Source organism: Hipposideros armiger, unplaced genomic scaffold, assembly GCF_001890085.2.
Source record: "Hipposideros armiger isolate ML-2016 unplaced genomic scaffold, ASM189008v1 scaffold_403, whole genome shotgun sequence".
In the NCBI taxonomy this organism is placed as follows: Eukaryota; Metazoa; Chordata; class Mammalia; order Chiroptera; family Hipposideridae; genus Hipposideros; species Hipposideros armiger.
This window is the reverse complement of record NW_017731753.1, coordinates 99,212-112,541: the sequence shown is the minus strand read 5'-3', so window position 1 is coordinate 112,541 and position 13,330 is coordinate 99,212. Positions and strand designations below refer to the sequence as shown.

Genomic DNA, 13,330 nt, shown 5'->3' with positions numbered 1-13,330 from the left:
CACAACTAGATTTAAGAACAAAATGACAGCAACTTCTCTGTTCCCCTTCCCCCAATTCCCTAAAAAAAAAAAAAAAAAAAAAAAATCTTTAAAAAAAAAAAAAAAGAAGGAAGTGTTCCAGTTGCATGGAGAGCTAATATCGATTTAGCTTTTCTGGTGCCTACATGTATCTCCATACCTAGAATAGAATCTTTGACCATACTATGACCAAGGCAAAACTCGTAATCTTGCTGTCATGCATCCGGCTCTGTAGGAGAACTGAAACACACTTCTCCAATTAACCTGCTTCTCAACCTTCTGCCCATCCAATGTCACAGCTCTGTAGAAACAGGACAGAAATGACATGAAAGAGCTTGCAGTTGGAATAGACTCGAGCCCACTGGGCAGTTCACTGCTGAAGCCTTGGCTGTTCTCTTAGGCCAGGGGTTTTAGAGCATGAATAAATCCAGCTCTCTGGGAGGAAAGTTTCAGCATTTATTTGTTTAATCTCTCCAAACAGTCCAAAAGCATTACCTGAAGGTAGAACTCAGAATTGAATTTCTAGTCCCAGAGGACACTGCTGTTGCTGCTAGAGTCGGCCTAAAGCCCTAGCATATAACAAGCACATTTGCAGTTAGAGTCTATTAATAAACTGATGAAAGCTCACCAGTTAAAAGTGGAAGAATGCTAGTTAATGCTCTCCGTTGCTCTTAATAGACTGAAACCTGTTAAAACGCTGCTAAATAATAAGGCACATTTTTCTTGCAGTTGGTAGGGGGACAAGCACACACACACAATTGAGAGATTAATCGCAATAGGCTCTCTGCCAAAAGCAGCTGGAATGGAGCAAAACCTAGAGTCCAGAGGGTCCAAGGAGCCCCATGGAAAGGCTGGAGATAAAACCCGAGATGTTTCACTCAGACAGAACTCTATGATTACATTATCAACTTTTCCTGCGGCTATTAAATCAGTGGAGCAAAAAATAGGCACATTTGGTCCGCAGCTAGAGAGAGCTGGGTACAGCGGAGAGAAGATTGAAATGGAACAACAGATGTCTCAGGGCTCTCGTATCAAGGTGCATGCTCGGAAGGGCTCTTCCGGGGGCTCTAATGCAGAGAATGGCTTATTGAGCACAAAAATGAGAGAAGTTAGAAGATGGAGTTTTAAAGACTTTCCTTATTCTTTAAGTTCCCAGATGGGCTGTTTCATCTATTTTTGGATTCGTGATGTCAAACCAACAAGTTGATACAGCCATTTCCATGAGATTTTTGCTTCTGTGACACCTGTCAGGGTTCAGCTTCAGAGTCAATGCTTGGTTCTCCCTTTCTAGGTAGGAACATCCATCCATCTGCCCCACCCTAGGTCATGAGTTGTCCGTGACTTGCAGTGGGTTCCAGACCTCCAGAAGCTCTTTGAAGCTCTCAGAATGTGGCCTCGATGTCAGAGGAACATCAATTTTCTGGTCATGGAAGCCTCATTCTGATTTCCTGTCTCATTGTCCAAATTTGGATCCACAACCTCCCTCTGAAAACATGAGGCTTTCCATTCATCTTTTACAAATATAGCCTTCTTAAAACTCTTTTGCTTCCATGCATGGCTCTGGTGTTTTGAATCTTATACCAATTTGGCTTTAGCTCCTGCTTGCCTTAGCCACCACGATCAATGTGTTCTTATCACTGTCCCAATTTCACCCTTGCTCCCTGTCTTTTTGTCCTGTCTTTTCTATTTCTGCTGTATAGAATAGAAAAGCACGTGGCATATTTCATTATACAAAGATGACCACAGAAATAGCTCCCATCTCACATGACCATCTTACATTGGGACTTTAACATCCTGCCATCACTGGGAGGACTCAAGGTCCTCCACTTTGTGCCGGTCGCAACCAGTAGAATACAGTAGAAGGGTATTTATTACGCCTGTAGAGGTTAGGTCATAACAGGAAGTGAAGCCTCAGCCTGGCTGTCTTTTTGGAACCCAGATGCCATGCTGTGAGAAGCCCAGGACATAGAGAAGCCACCAGTAGATGTTGTAGCAGACAGTCCGACTGACGTTCCAGCCAACAAGCAACATCAACAGCCTGACATGTGAGTGAGGAAAGTTTCGAAGGGACTCTAGCACAAGCTGTCATTTCACTGTAACTACACAGAAGACAGCATCCTCCTCCATCACCCAAGCAAAATCCCCTACCTTACCTCAGAATCATGAGAGATATCAATAATATAATACTAATGATACTCCTAAGATACTAATAATCATGAGAGATATTATATCATGGGAATAGCAATAACTTAGAAATTATTCTTTATATATATTTTTTAAAATTCTGAATGAGGCTAAAATCTGATAATTTATATGATGCCATATTGAAATTTTAAAAGTTATATAAAAACTGCTCTGCTTTTCCTGTTTAGGAAATTATCAACTTTATAGGGGAAATTACTTATGACTTTGAACTCTAGACTACATTACCTTATTTTTAAATACCACTATAGATTGATCTAAAATGTCTTAACTAACATAAGAGAAAGCCTGAACCAATCCTTTCTAGGTTAGTGGATTTTCAGTTACCAAAATAATTGGACTAACTATCACCTTAGTTACCTGAAAGAATTAAAGTGCTTTTTCATAGTGAAAACTCCTAGGAGATAATACACGTCTTGGGAGGCTCTAATCTCTTCCAATGTAGGTAATCTTATATCTTTATTTGATAATTTTGTCTACTCATTTAGAAAAATTTACATGTTATGGAAAAAAAAAAGAAAAAGAAAATTGTTTTCCCTTTGTATTTAAGACCTGAGTTTTGTTGTTCCAGAGAATTATGTCATTGTCTATCAGGGGTCGGCCAACTTTTGAGACGAAGAGCTGCCAGGGGCTGGCAAACTGCGGCTCGTGAACTGTGGCTCTAAGTAAAATTGAAAATGAAAATAAAACTATCATAGTTTCATTTACAAAATTTTTAAAGGATATTATTCACATAATGGTGATTATGTAAAAATATATCTATGGCTCTCGAATCATTTTTAAATTGTTGTGAGGGACAGGATTGGCTCTCCCAGGGGTCGGCAGACTTGATTCCATTATGTGAATAATATCTTTTAAAAATGTTGTAAATGAAACTACGGTAGATAGTACTACAAAATCAACATATACAGAAAAACTAAAGTTAAAACGGCTTTACGGGCAACTTCTAAATTATCTGCCATAAATTTGACATAGAGAGATCAAAGATGGTACTTTTCAATACACATGAATCTTTTGTCTGACAAAATTATAAAAAATAATAGTATGGTTTTCATTAACAAAATGTAGCCTAGCAAAAAGCTCTGGCCCTTAACCTTATCTTCTCTTACCAGCCTCTGTGCAGGTGAAAGCCACAATAAAGACACAAAGAGCATAAACATGGGCAGACACACACATTAGAATCTTTGAACAGGTCTAACAGCTGATATGCAAAGGCCACTATTTACAGCAGCCTCCTTAGGAGTGTCTGAGGCTTTCAGAAATTAGAGGAACTACTCTGAATAAATCAACAGATGGCAGTGATATCAATTAGCAAACAAACCTAGGGCTAATGCTAACAAATATGATGGAGGATTAAGCATTTTGCTGCCTAAGAGGTGACGGCAAGGAAGGGCTCTGGGAGGAATTGGAACGTGGTTCAAATCCTATCTCTGCCTCCTCCAAATGTATTGACTTCCGTCAAGTTACTTCACTCAACCTGGTTTCTTTATCTGCACATCAAGAATGTCTTGGGCCGGCCGAGTGGCTCAGTTGATTAAGAGCTTGCTTAAGAGTTTGAGCTCTGAGCAACAGCGGTTCGAGTCCCGGCCCGAGCTGACCAGCCGATGAGCTGCCAACAGGCGGCAGAATGGCTCAGCTTAAAAAAAAAAAAAAATGTCTACTTCCATGATTTAGGTAATCCCATAACTTTCACAAGCCTCTGGCATAGAATTCCTAAATCACTGTGTTTTCTGTCTCCTCCACTAAAGTGAAACACTGGTGGACAGGAGCCACATCTGAAGACAAGCAAATACTGAGTATGCGTTAAATGTTGTTTCAATGAAACATTTCATCTAAGGAGTTATGTTAAGGATTACACACCTCTGACATTCAGTTTAGCATATGCTGGTTAATAATATTTGTGTCCCCTTCTACCTCCCTCATATGACAGTGTCATTCCACTTGCTCTAGACTTTTGAGGCATCATATCTGCTATTTTCTCATGCCAAACCATTACCTATCCTGAATTATATTTTGGGTTTATTTCTTGTTTTCTCATCTTGTATTCTCCATCTTAGTTTTCATCTCTGCAGTATCTTGTACATTGCAAAAATACTTGTATTATAGACGAATGAGTAGTTGTGGGTGGATAAAAGAACAAATAAATAACCTGAGTTTGAGTCAGACTCAAATCTCTGACCATTTTAGAGGAATATGAAAAAGTTTTTCTTTTCCACAAGTTCCTCTACTTCCTGGGCAGCACAAAAGAAATGCATTCCCCCGCTACCCCCCCCCCCCCACCACCCTGGTTTTACTTAATTCGACTAGAGAGCTGGCAGGGAAAGAGAAAACTGGACAAAAATAAAATAAGTTTAAACAGGTATCATTACTGCTACACATTCTGCATCTTGACCTTCACCTTGGAGTTTGACCAGGCACCAACTGTTAATCTGAGGGTGATTGATTTGAGCAATCACATAAGTGTAGAATATTATCAAGGCTGCCCCCATACTGAGTCGTAACAAAAGCAAACTAGAGTACTGGCTGTGTTCTGGCCAAGTAGCACAGTCTCCACCCCATGGAGTTAAATATGCTCTCTGCCTTCAAATTTAACCTGATACCAATGTCACAACTTGACGTTAGTACATAGTCAATCTGACTCAACCGAGCTTTTTAAAATGTTCTTAACCCTCATTAGAAACTGAAGTAGTACAGTAATTTATGATGAATCTAAATGCAATTATGATAATTAAAGTAGAACTTAATTCTATGCTGTCTTGGAAAATGTTCAACCCAAGGGTTGCACATTCAAATTCTGAGTTACACTGGTTAACGTCTTTGATTTGTATTACAAAGTAGTTAAATGTAATAGACTTCAATTAGGAAAACCTATTGACTATGTGTATTCAAATTGTTACTCTGTATTTTAGAGTGTGTTAGTTTTTGCTGTTAAAATAATTCTTAGGATGATCTTCTAGAAAACAAAAGTAATATATCACTGTTCAATAAGAGTTTTAGTGTAAGACTGCTGTGATAAAGACTGCTGTGATAGGATAAAGGTATATGCTCCATCAAGGAGGTGGAAATTTGATGGGGTTGACAAGTAGGAAGATATACAATTTCAATAGGTGCCAGGACAGAGCTTACAGAGAAACCTGGATGTGGGAGTCACCCAGGCAAAGAGTGTGAATGAACTTGTACATTTGTGTGACTCCATGTCTGCACTGGCACAAGGCATGTGCATCCTCTGTGCAACAGTACATGATGCACCAGGTGGGGTGAGGTATAATGGGAGACTTGGCCAGGTAAAAGATGTATACGCTTTGCTGCCAATCCTCAGGTGATCTCATTGAGCTGTAGTTCAGGAGAGATGTGGAGTCCAGTCACAAATGGTAGATCACAAAATAGCTCTGATGCCATGCTTAAGAGTTTGGAATTCATAGGACGTAAATGTAATTGTAATTATTCTTTTAAATATCTGTTTCAGTTTGAGTTTTACTAAGGATTCAGTAGAAGCTTACTTCTCCTGACTGTAAGAAAGGTGCTGTTAACATGTTTTGTTTCATATTTCATGCCTATTACTATCAGATATCAAACTCTTCACTTTTCCACTTTGGAGAAAAAGTTCTCTAATGGCCCTTGTGTTTTTTACAGGTGCTAATTTCACATTCTGTCACATGTGATGATTGCTTAACCTTTTTTGTTATAGTTTCTCCCTTTAAGAATTATTAGTTTGCAATTGAAATATGTTATTATTTAAGCTTATGCCTACTCAATTCTTAAGAACAGCATAAAAATAGGAAGAAAAACACACTCCTTCAGAAATTAAAAGAAAACAAACATACAAATGCACACCAACACACAGATGCTTCTAGAAGCATAGCATCTGCAGACAAAGCCACTGGGAATTTCATTGAATTTTTAAAATTCATACAGATGTCTAGTATTCCATAGATACTGATTAGGTGTTTAGCTTATTTATTTTACAGATTTGATATTTATGGTAAAGAAAAACAAATACTCGCATACACAGTGTGTATACATACACATGCACATGTGCATGCATACACACACAAGTAAGGGACTCAGTTGCTTTGGACTATAACACAAAATTATACACTAGCTTGTCAATGTAGTCTTAATTCCCCTCTTATGTTGCACACCAATATACAGCACCCAAACAAAGCTCTATGACAGGTTCTTTAAGAAGTTTAGGTACTTACTGTTTCACTCATTTATTATGCTGAAGAAAACATGTTCTTGTCCAGATGAAGAGTTCATTGTGAAACTCTTTTGTGACTCAAGGAGAGGTTATATGTAATGTTATCTAGGTTAAAACTTTTATCAGACTTATGGAACCAGCAAAATAACATTCATCTTGATTTCCTCATGAAAAGAAAGAGCAGGATGGAATATTCTTTGTTATTCCATGTCATCCCTAATATACAGTTTGTCATCACTGATTCACATACAAAGAGTCTGGAACCCCAATATTCAAATGAGCTTTAGGTATTTTCTTTCCCTCCTTCTGAACTTCCATTCTCTTTTTTCAGTCTCTCTAGGTGTCTGCTACCGGCACACTGTGCTGGCACTTGTCACCTATCTTGAGAAAGGAACACTTGATAAAGTCTCTTTCTTTGACCAATCTGAAGCTTGTCATGAGCCCGTGCTAAGAAAAGAAAAAGCACTTTCTTTTAAAATAAATGGTCTCACAATGGTGCTTCAACTCCTGCGCTAAGATGCTTGTAATAGGGTCCTTTATCACAGAGTACTGATTGTCCCAGTGAGGCTTTGTCTGGGAGAATGGGTCAGAAAAGAAAAACCCCAGGCACTAGCACAATTCCCACTGGGCCAAGCGGGGCATTTGTACACTACTGCACCAGATCTGTACGGGCTGATAGAAATGCGTCCCTTTTCAAATGGCTTTATATCGCCTCTTAAACTACAACAGAGCTATGAATTCATAAGCCAAAAAAACGCTTGTTCTTCTTCTTAAAGAAAAAGTGCAAAGCTGATTATAAAGATCTGGTGCAGTGGGATATTACAAAGACAGGTATTAATGACAAAATCTTGCATATAAGTAAATATGTGTATAAAATCATTATACATACTCTATCATATACATATATACATACTATATATATATATATATATATATATATATATATATGATACAATATCAAAGATACATGGCTGTCTGATGTCAAATCCAGCTTCGTTATAATTTTCAACATTTGGGACATTTCTTTGAAGTCTATGTCAAGCAAAGCAAACTTTTCCCATCTTCCTTTGAAACAGAAACAATGCTAATTCCTACTTATCCTACACTGAAAACTGTGTGTCTGTTTTCTAAAGACATTGGGATTGGCTTTTCCTTATAAACTATTCATCTACACCTTTATTTGCAGATCACCATTCCAATGATCTAGCTTCTAGCTAAATGGAAAGGGAAAAAATGTGTGTGCCTCACTTTACCTGGCACTGGGCCTGATGTAAATAGCTGGCTCCAGAGAGTCACTCAGGAAAGGAAGGATCCCAGGTTTGTGACCTTATAATTGACTGATTTTCCCAAAGAAGCTTTGCTTCCTGATGTATTTGTTTGCAGTCACTGGCCATCATTTCACATCAGATTATCTTCTTTATCATTAGAAAAGTCTCTTTATCACTCTAAGTCCCTGAACAAATAATGTGAATTCCAATAAACACTAGAGTCAATTATTAATCCAAAGCAAATAAATGCCTGTTTGCATTCATAGACCTTCTCAACAATAGATTCAAAAGTATTCCACTCACAGCATCCTTAAATCAGGTGAGTACAACATCCCTGGATAATAATTTTATATTTAAGAAAAGAAAAAGAGAGGGAAAAGCATATACAAAAATACTGAATTGAAGGAGTAAAAAGTACACACTTAAATTGTAACATAGAAGCTTAATCTAATGGATATATTTGCAATTCATTGAGACTTGATAAAGAGAATTATGTACTAGAACCTGGGAGAAATGTTCTCAGATCTTACCAACTAGACAACAAGGGTAAATCTATATATGTTGTAGGCTAATTAACTCCTGATTGATAGTCAGTGAAGGGACATTAGAAATGTCAAGTGTTCTTTAACTGTGCAACTAGAGAATCTCAAACAAACAAACAAACAAACAAACTTTAGGGGCTAGACTTCATGATCTTTATGAAAACTTGGATTGATGAGAATCATACACTCACAAATAATAAAGTCTAAAGTTTTGCTAAGCGTCCATTCAAATATAAAAATATAAAACTGATTGCTTCAAATTTTAAAACTATTTATTGTCTGTTATATAAAAAGTACTGTGTATGGAAAAGATAAATAAAAGGGTTATTGAAGAATGTACTCTCAACAAACATACCATTTAGCAATAGGGGAAGGTAAAGACATAAAAATATATTTTAAGAAGAATATGAAAGAGTAGTTGGAAAGGTATGGATTCGTATGGAAATTTATAGGCAGAAGAAAGGAAAGTGATATACTTTTGAGAAATTTAGAACGGCATAAGAAACAAAGATGATAAAAACAACTGGGTTTCTAGGGAGAAATATATCAGGGGAGCAGTAGGAAAAAGTTTGGAAAGGTAAGTTGTGGTTAAACCATGGAGGGCCACAGGGTTCAGCATAAAGGTAAACTGAAGGTTTATGAAAGTTTAAGTGCTGTGACCTAGGCAATGTCTAAAGTAAATAGATAGTAGAATGAAGGCTATGCACGAATGAAGGCTAGGGCAATTGTATGGGCAAGACACAGACCTATAAGGGCAGGCAATGGATAGTAATCAATGGGAAAGGGTGAAAGATGTTTTCTGGGACTGTGAAGGGAGTGGATTCCAACAACTGAATCGATGACCGGATTGAGACAGTGAGAAGAGACCAGGACAACTAGAAGGCTTGAACGTGGTGAACTGCTGGACCCAACATAACATTAGGTAAAGACAGGATGAAGAGAAAGTTGGGGATGATGGTTAAGATGAGGCTGATTTTTTAAAAAAACCTGTAACATAGAGGTGCTGACAAACCATCCAAGAGAGTGACCAATAAGTCACAGAAAACCAGGTCAGGATTTAGAACAAGGCTAGAGATGTGGAATGCTGAGACATCTAAGCATAAGTGACAGTGGAAGCCGTGGTGGAACGCTGTATTTTATTGCTCACTAATATCTGCTTCCCCTCCCTGAAGGAGGTTATTCTTCCTCGCCCACTGTAATCAGGCTTGACCATGTGAGTTGCCAATGGAAGTGAGAGGAGTATTATATGTCACTTCCATTAAAAAGCTTTAAAAGCCTATTGTTTCACAACGCTCTTTTCCCCCTCTTCCATACAATTGGCAATATCCACCTAGCCTGGCCCTCCAGTTAAATTAACATGGAAGAAATTCACAGCTGATGCGCAGTGTGAGAAATAATTAGTTGTAAAAGCCACTATTATTTCAAAGTTAGCCTAGCCTATAACCTAACTGATCGGCCATGGGAATAAGAATTCCCAAAAAGGGAAAGGAAGGAAAAATCAGAGGATGACCTAGCATGAGAGTAAATCAGACAACTCTGAACTTGTCATTTCATAGGGGAAAAACAAAAAACAAAAACAAACAAAAAAACTGAGTTACATTTGCCAAGTTAGTTTGTGCATAATTTCTTCATTTTTGTCACTACTTTTTCTGTACAAAATTCTTGTATTAAAAACAACAAACTTGCTAGATTAGACAAAGTTATTCTGGCCAGCTTTGAAAATGTTTCCTCTACTAAACATTCTGTAATAAATAGCAACCACCTTCAACACTTTTGAGTGTTCAACACAGTTTTTAAAATATTAATTTTGCCTGTAAATTTTTCTTTGTGTAAATTCACCAAGCTAACATTTCTCATTAGATTACAAGAAGTAAAATCATGTTTTAATATTAGGGAGTATCTTTTTTGCTTTCTGTAAGCAGTTGGTGGTTGATCATTAGATATTAGCTATTGCTCACCACTCCAGCATGCCAATTGACATAAGTAATGAAAAAGAATTTCAAGATCATAAAGCTAGTAAATAAAAGCTAACTCCATGTGTCATTTAGATATATTTGTTAGCCCAAGGCAGCAATTAAAACCCATACTATATGAGTTACAAATTCAAGAGGAATTGTTTGTCACAACTCTCTTTTTATCAAGTAGATTTGCAATGAAAATTTATTTTAGATGAGTATTATATTTCTTGTATGTTAGAGAAACCCAGGAAAACCTCCAATTCAATTTTGTAACTCAAGTCGACACTGCTTTTTGCCCTTTTCACTGTTGCCCAACCTTAAGGTTTTCATCTATCAAATAATTATATAGGTAGACTTTTCAAAAGCAATTAGTTTTTTGATATAGTTGGATTAATTTTATTAAGAATAATTTGGTAAAATTTGTAAAATATGATTTAATACATGTATATTTTATGTATGGATAAGCCCACAAATCACAAAACACCCTTGTGCATTAAGTAGAATGTTAATTTATTTTTACTAAAAATACATGATCTTTAATTCTAGAGTCTTATCTGTCTCTCTGTCTCCAAGCATTTAACTTTTCTAGTAAGCTAGCTCAGAGACCCGTCTTTTCAAAATTTTAGTTCTTCCTAATCAGTATGAGGAAGTAGGCAGTATTAAAAAGGACAAGTAATAAGTTTTAAGAAAACTCCAGTTTGTCAGCAGAGGTGCTTCTGATTTATTGGGTTGTCGGAAAAGTCATGACGCATTTTTTCAATGAAAAACAAAAAAAATCCGTCATGACTTTTCTGACAACCCAATGTATTGCATTACAAATGGATCAACAATCTGTGAAATGACAGGAGCTTTCTTGGGCTACTTCTCATAGGTAGTTTTGTGGACATCTCAGTTTGATAGTATTTGGCTGAAAGCATCTGGTAAATGTGCTAGAATCCTTCTTCTTTCAACCTTTGCGGCTGTTTTGTTTGATTGATTGACTGAATGATTGATTTATATAGGTCCCATAGATTAGGAGAACAATGTCCTTCTTGGTGTCCATCATTTCCTTCCTTTGATTTTAGAATATTTGTAACAACTTTATGGATTTTACTATCCCTTCTGCCTTTCTGGAACTTTCTCTAGCTCCAGCTTGAAATGGTGTTCACCATGTCAATGCCATTCCAACAATAAGGTAAATTCTGGCATCTCCCCTGGAAATCTGTTTACTTTATGTAGGCTGTCTCCCACAGCCCAATCCAAAAATTGTTTCAGTTCAACATCTTGAAGGACAGAGCCTTGATGACTGCCACCCTTTACATTTAGTCTCTAAGTTGGAGGGATGGAAGAATGGGTTCATAACTCATTTATATAACAGAAAACACACGTGGGAGCCTTTCCTAACCCAAGTTAGCAGCACCACCCACAATGTATATAAATATCTTTAAATGATGTGCATCCTCAATGTAACCGGGATTTTTGCATTTTAAAAAGGAGTCAAGGTAAGGTGAATAGCCATTATTGATTAAAACATCTAGGAGTAGAAAAGTTTGGGGGCAAGCAAAAACTTTACATTAAACTCTGTACATCAAACTCATTTCTTTACATCTGACCCTTTACATTAAACCCTATCTACTATTGTTCCCCCTGCCCACTACCTTTTTGCAAATGAAAGGTATTTCTTTATGGGAAGTATGGCTTTAGGAATGCCAATTTGTGCCCCAAAATCTGGGAGCAAAAATTGTACTCACTTGCTTTATCACTGCTCATTCCTGACAGCCCCCAAAATAAGGCAGTGAGTTTTCAATAACAGAGGAAAGATTAATGCTTTCTTTGTAAGCTTTTACATCTAAGTTCATAAAATGGCATAATCCAACTCTGCCTCTGTATACCAAAGAAGTGAACATGACGAGCACTTAGTTTGTAGGGACACTCAATTGAATGACTCAGAGAATCAAAGGGGAGAGAGACAATTCAGCCACCTGATAGACATTTTACTCAGCACCTATAGCAGGTGCCAGGGTACCATGATGACAGATGCACTCAGCCTTAGAGAGTACACAGGGTTCTTAGGGAAGACAGAATGATGCGTCTACCGACAATATCTGTGTAAAGGACAACGATTTTGTCATGGGAGCTGGGCGAGAATATCATCATGCCTTACAGATTCACATAGGAGTAAGCACCTCCCAGATCCTTTGAGTAGAATATTTGTGTCTAATGGCTGCAACCATGCATAATAAAGTCACTGTAATCTGTTCTATTTCTTCACTGTAGCATTTTATGTTTTCATCAGTCATGGCCAGAAGAATCCCTTCTAGTTCAGACATTACTATCTATGATGATGAAAACGTTTCCTGACCATTGCCATTTGTAGGGACTGGAAAACAACCAACCCGTACTAGCCCTTATACTCTAGACAGTGATTTATTAAAGGTACATCCATGAATCACACAGGACTTCCTTTCATGTAAATCTGGAGGAGAAGTGCTCTTATATTTTAAAATGCCAGCTTAGGGAAACCCCACTGGCTTCCCCTGCCGTGAACAAACTGATTGTTTGCAGGGAGCTATCTCAAGGGGCCATTCAGAGGCCATTATTTCACTGTGAAGACTCTGTTAAAAAGAATAATTGGTATCAATAACACTTACCTGTGTATGCAGAGAGAAGTTTACCCAGCCATAACAAGCCCAGAATTACACAGCCGCTACTTAAAACATTGCAATGCTTGGGATTTATGAGAATCAGGCCTGTCAGTAACGCCCTTATTGGGGCCTTCTCAATTCACTTGGCACGCTTTGCTGTGTATTCACAGGTAAATCAAATCTGCCATGCAGTTACAGGCGAGGGTGCTGCATATGAGACGCAAACGAGACACACTGAGAAGGTTCACTTTTCAAAAATGGTTGGTTATTGGGGACATGGCTTCAAATGCCTTTGACAGTCATGTTCCTTTAAAACAGACACAGAATTGTTTCAAATGCAAAATCTGCAGCATAACTAGGGATTACCTTAATGTCTTCAGGGTATTAGAAAAAACGAGGGAAAACAATTACCATTACATAGAAAAATGGATCAAGCATGAGTCAGCGTGGCAGGGATATAAGTAAACAGACATGGGGTGAGACAAACAAGGGAAGGAATCCCAAACAAAGACGACAA

The 13,330-nt window shown here is 37.6% G+C and overlaps 1 protein-coding gene across 1 annotated transcript in view; it reads right to left on the bottom strand.

Moving 5' to 3' along the window:
* ZNF385D (zinc finger protein 385D) overlaps positions 1–13,330 on the bottom strand; it is a 169,201-nt gene that overhangs the window by 66,941 nt on the left and 88,930 nt on the right. The window lies entirely within an intron of this gene.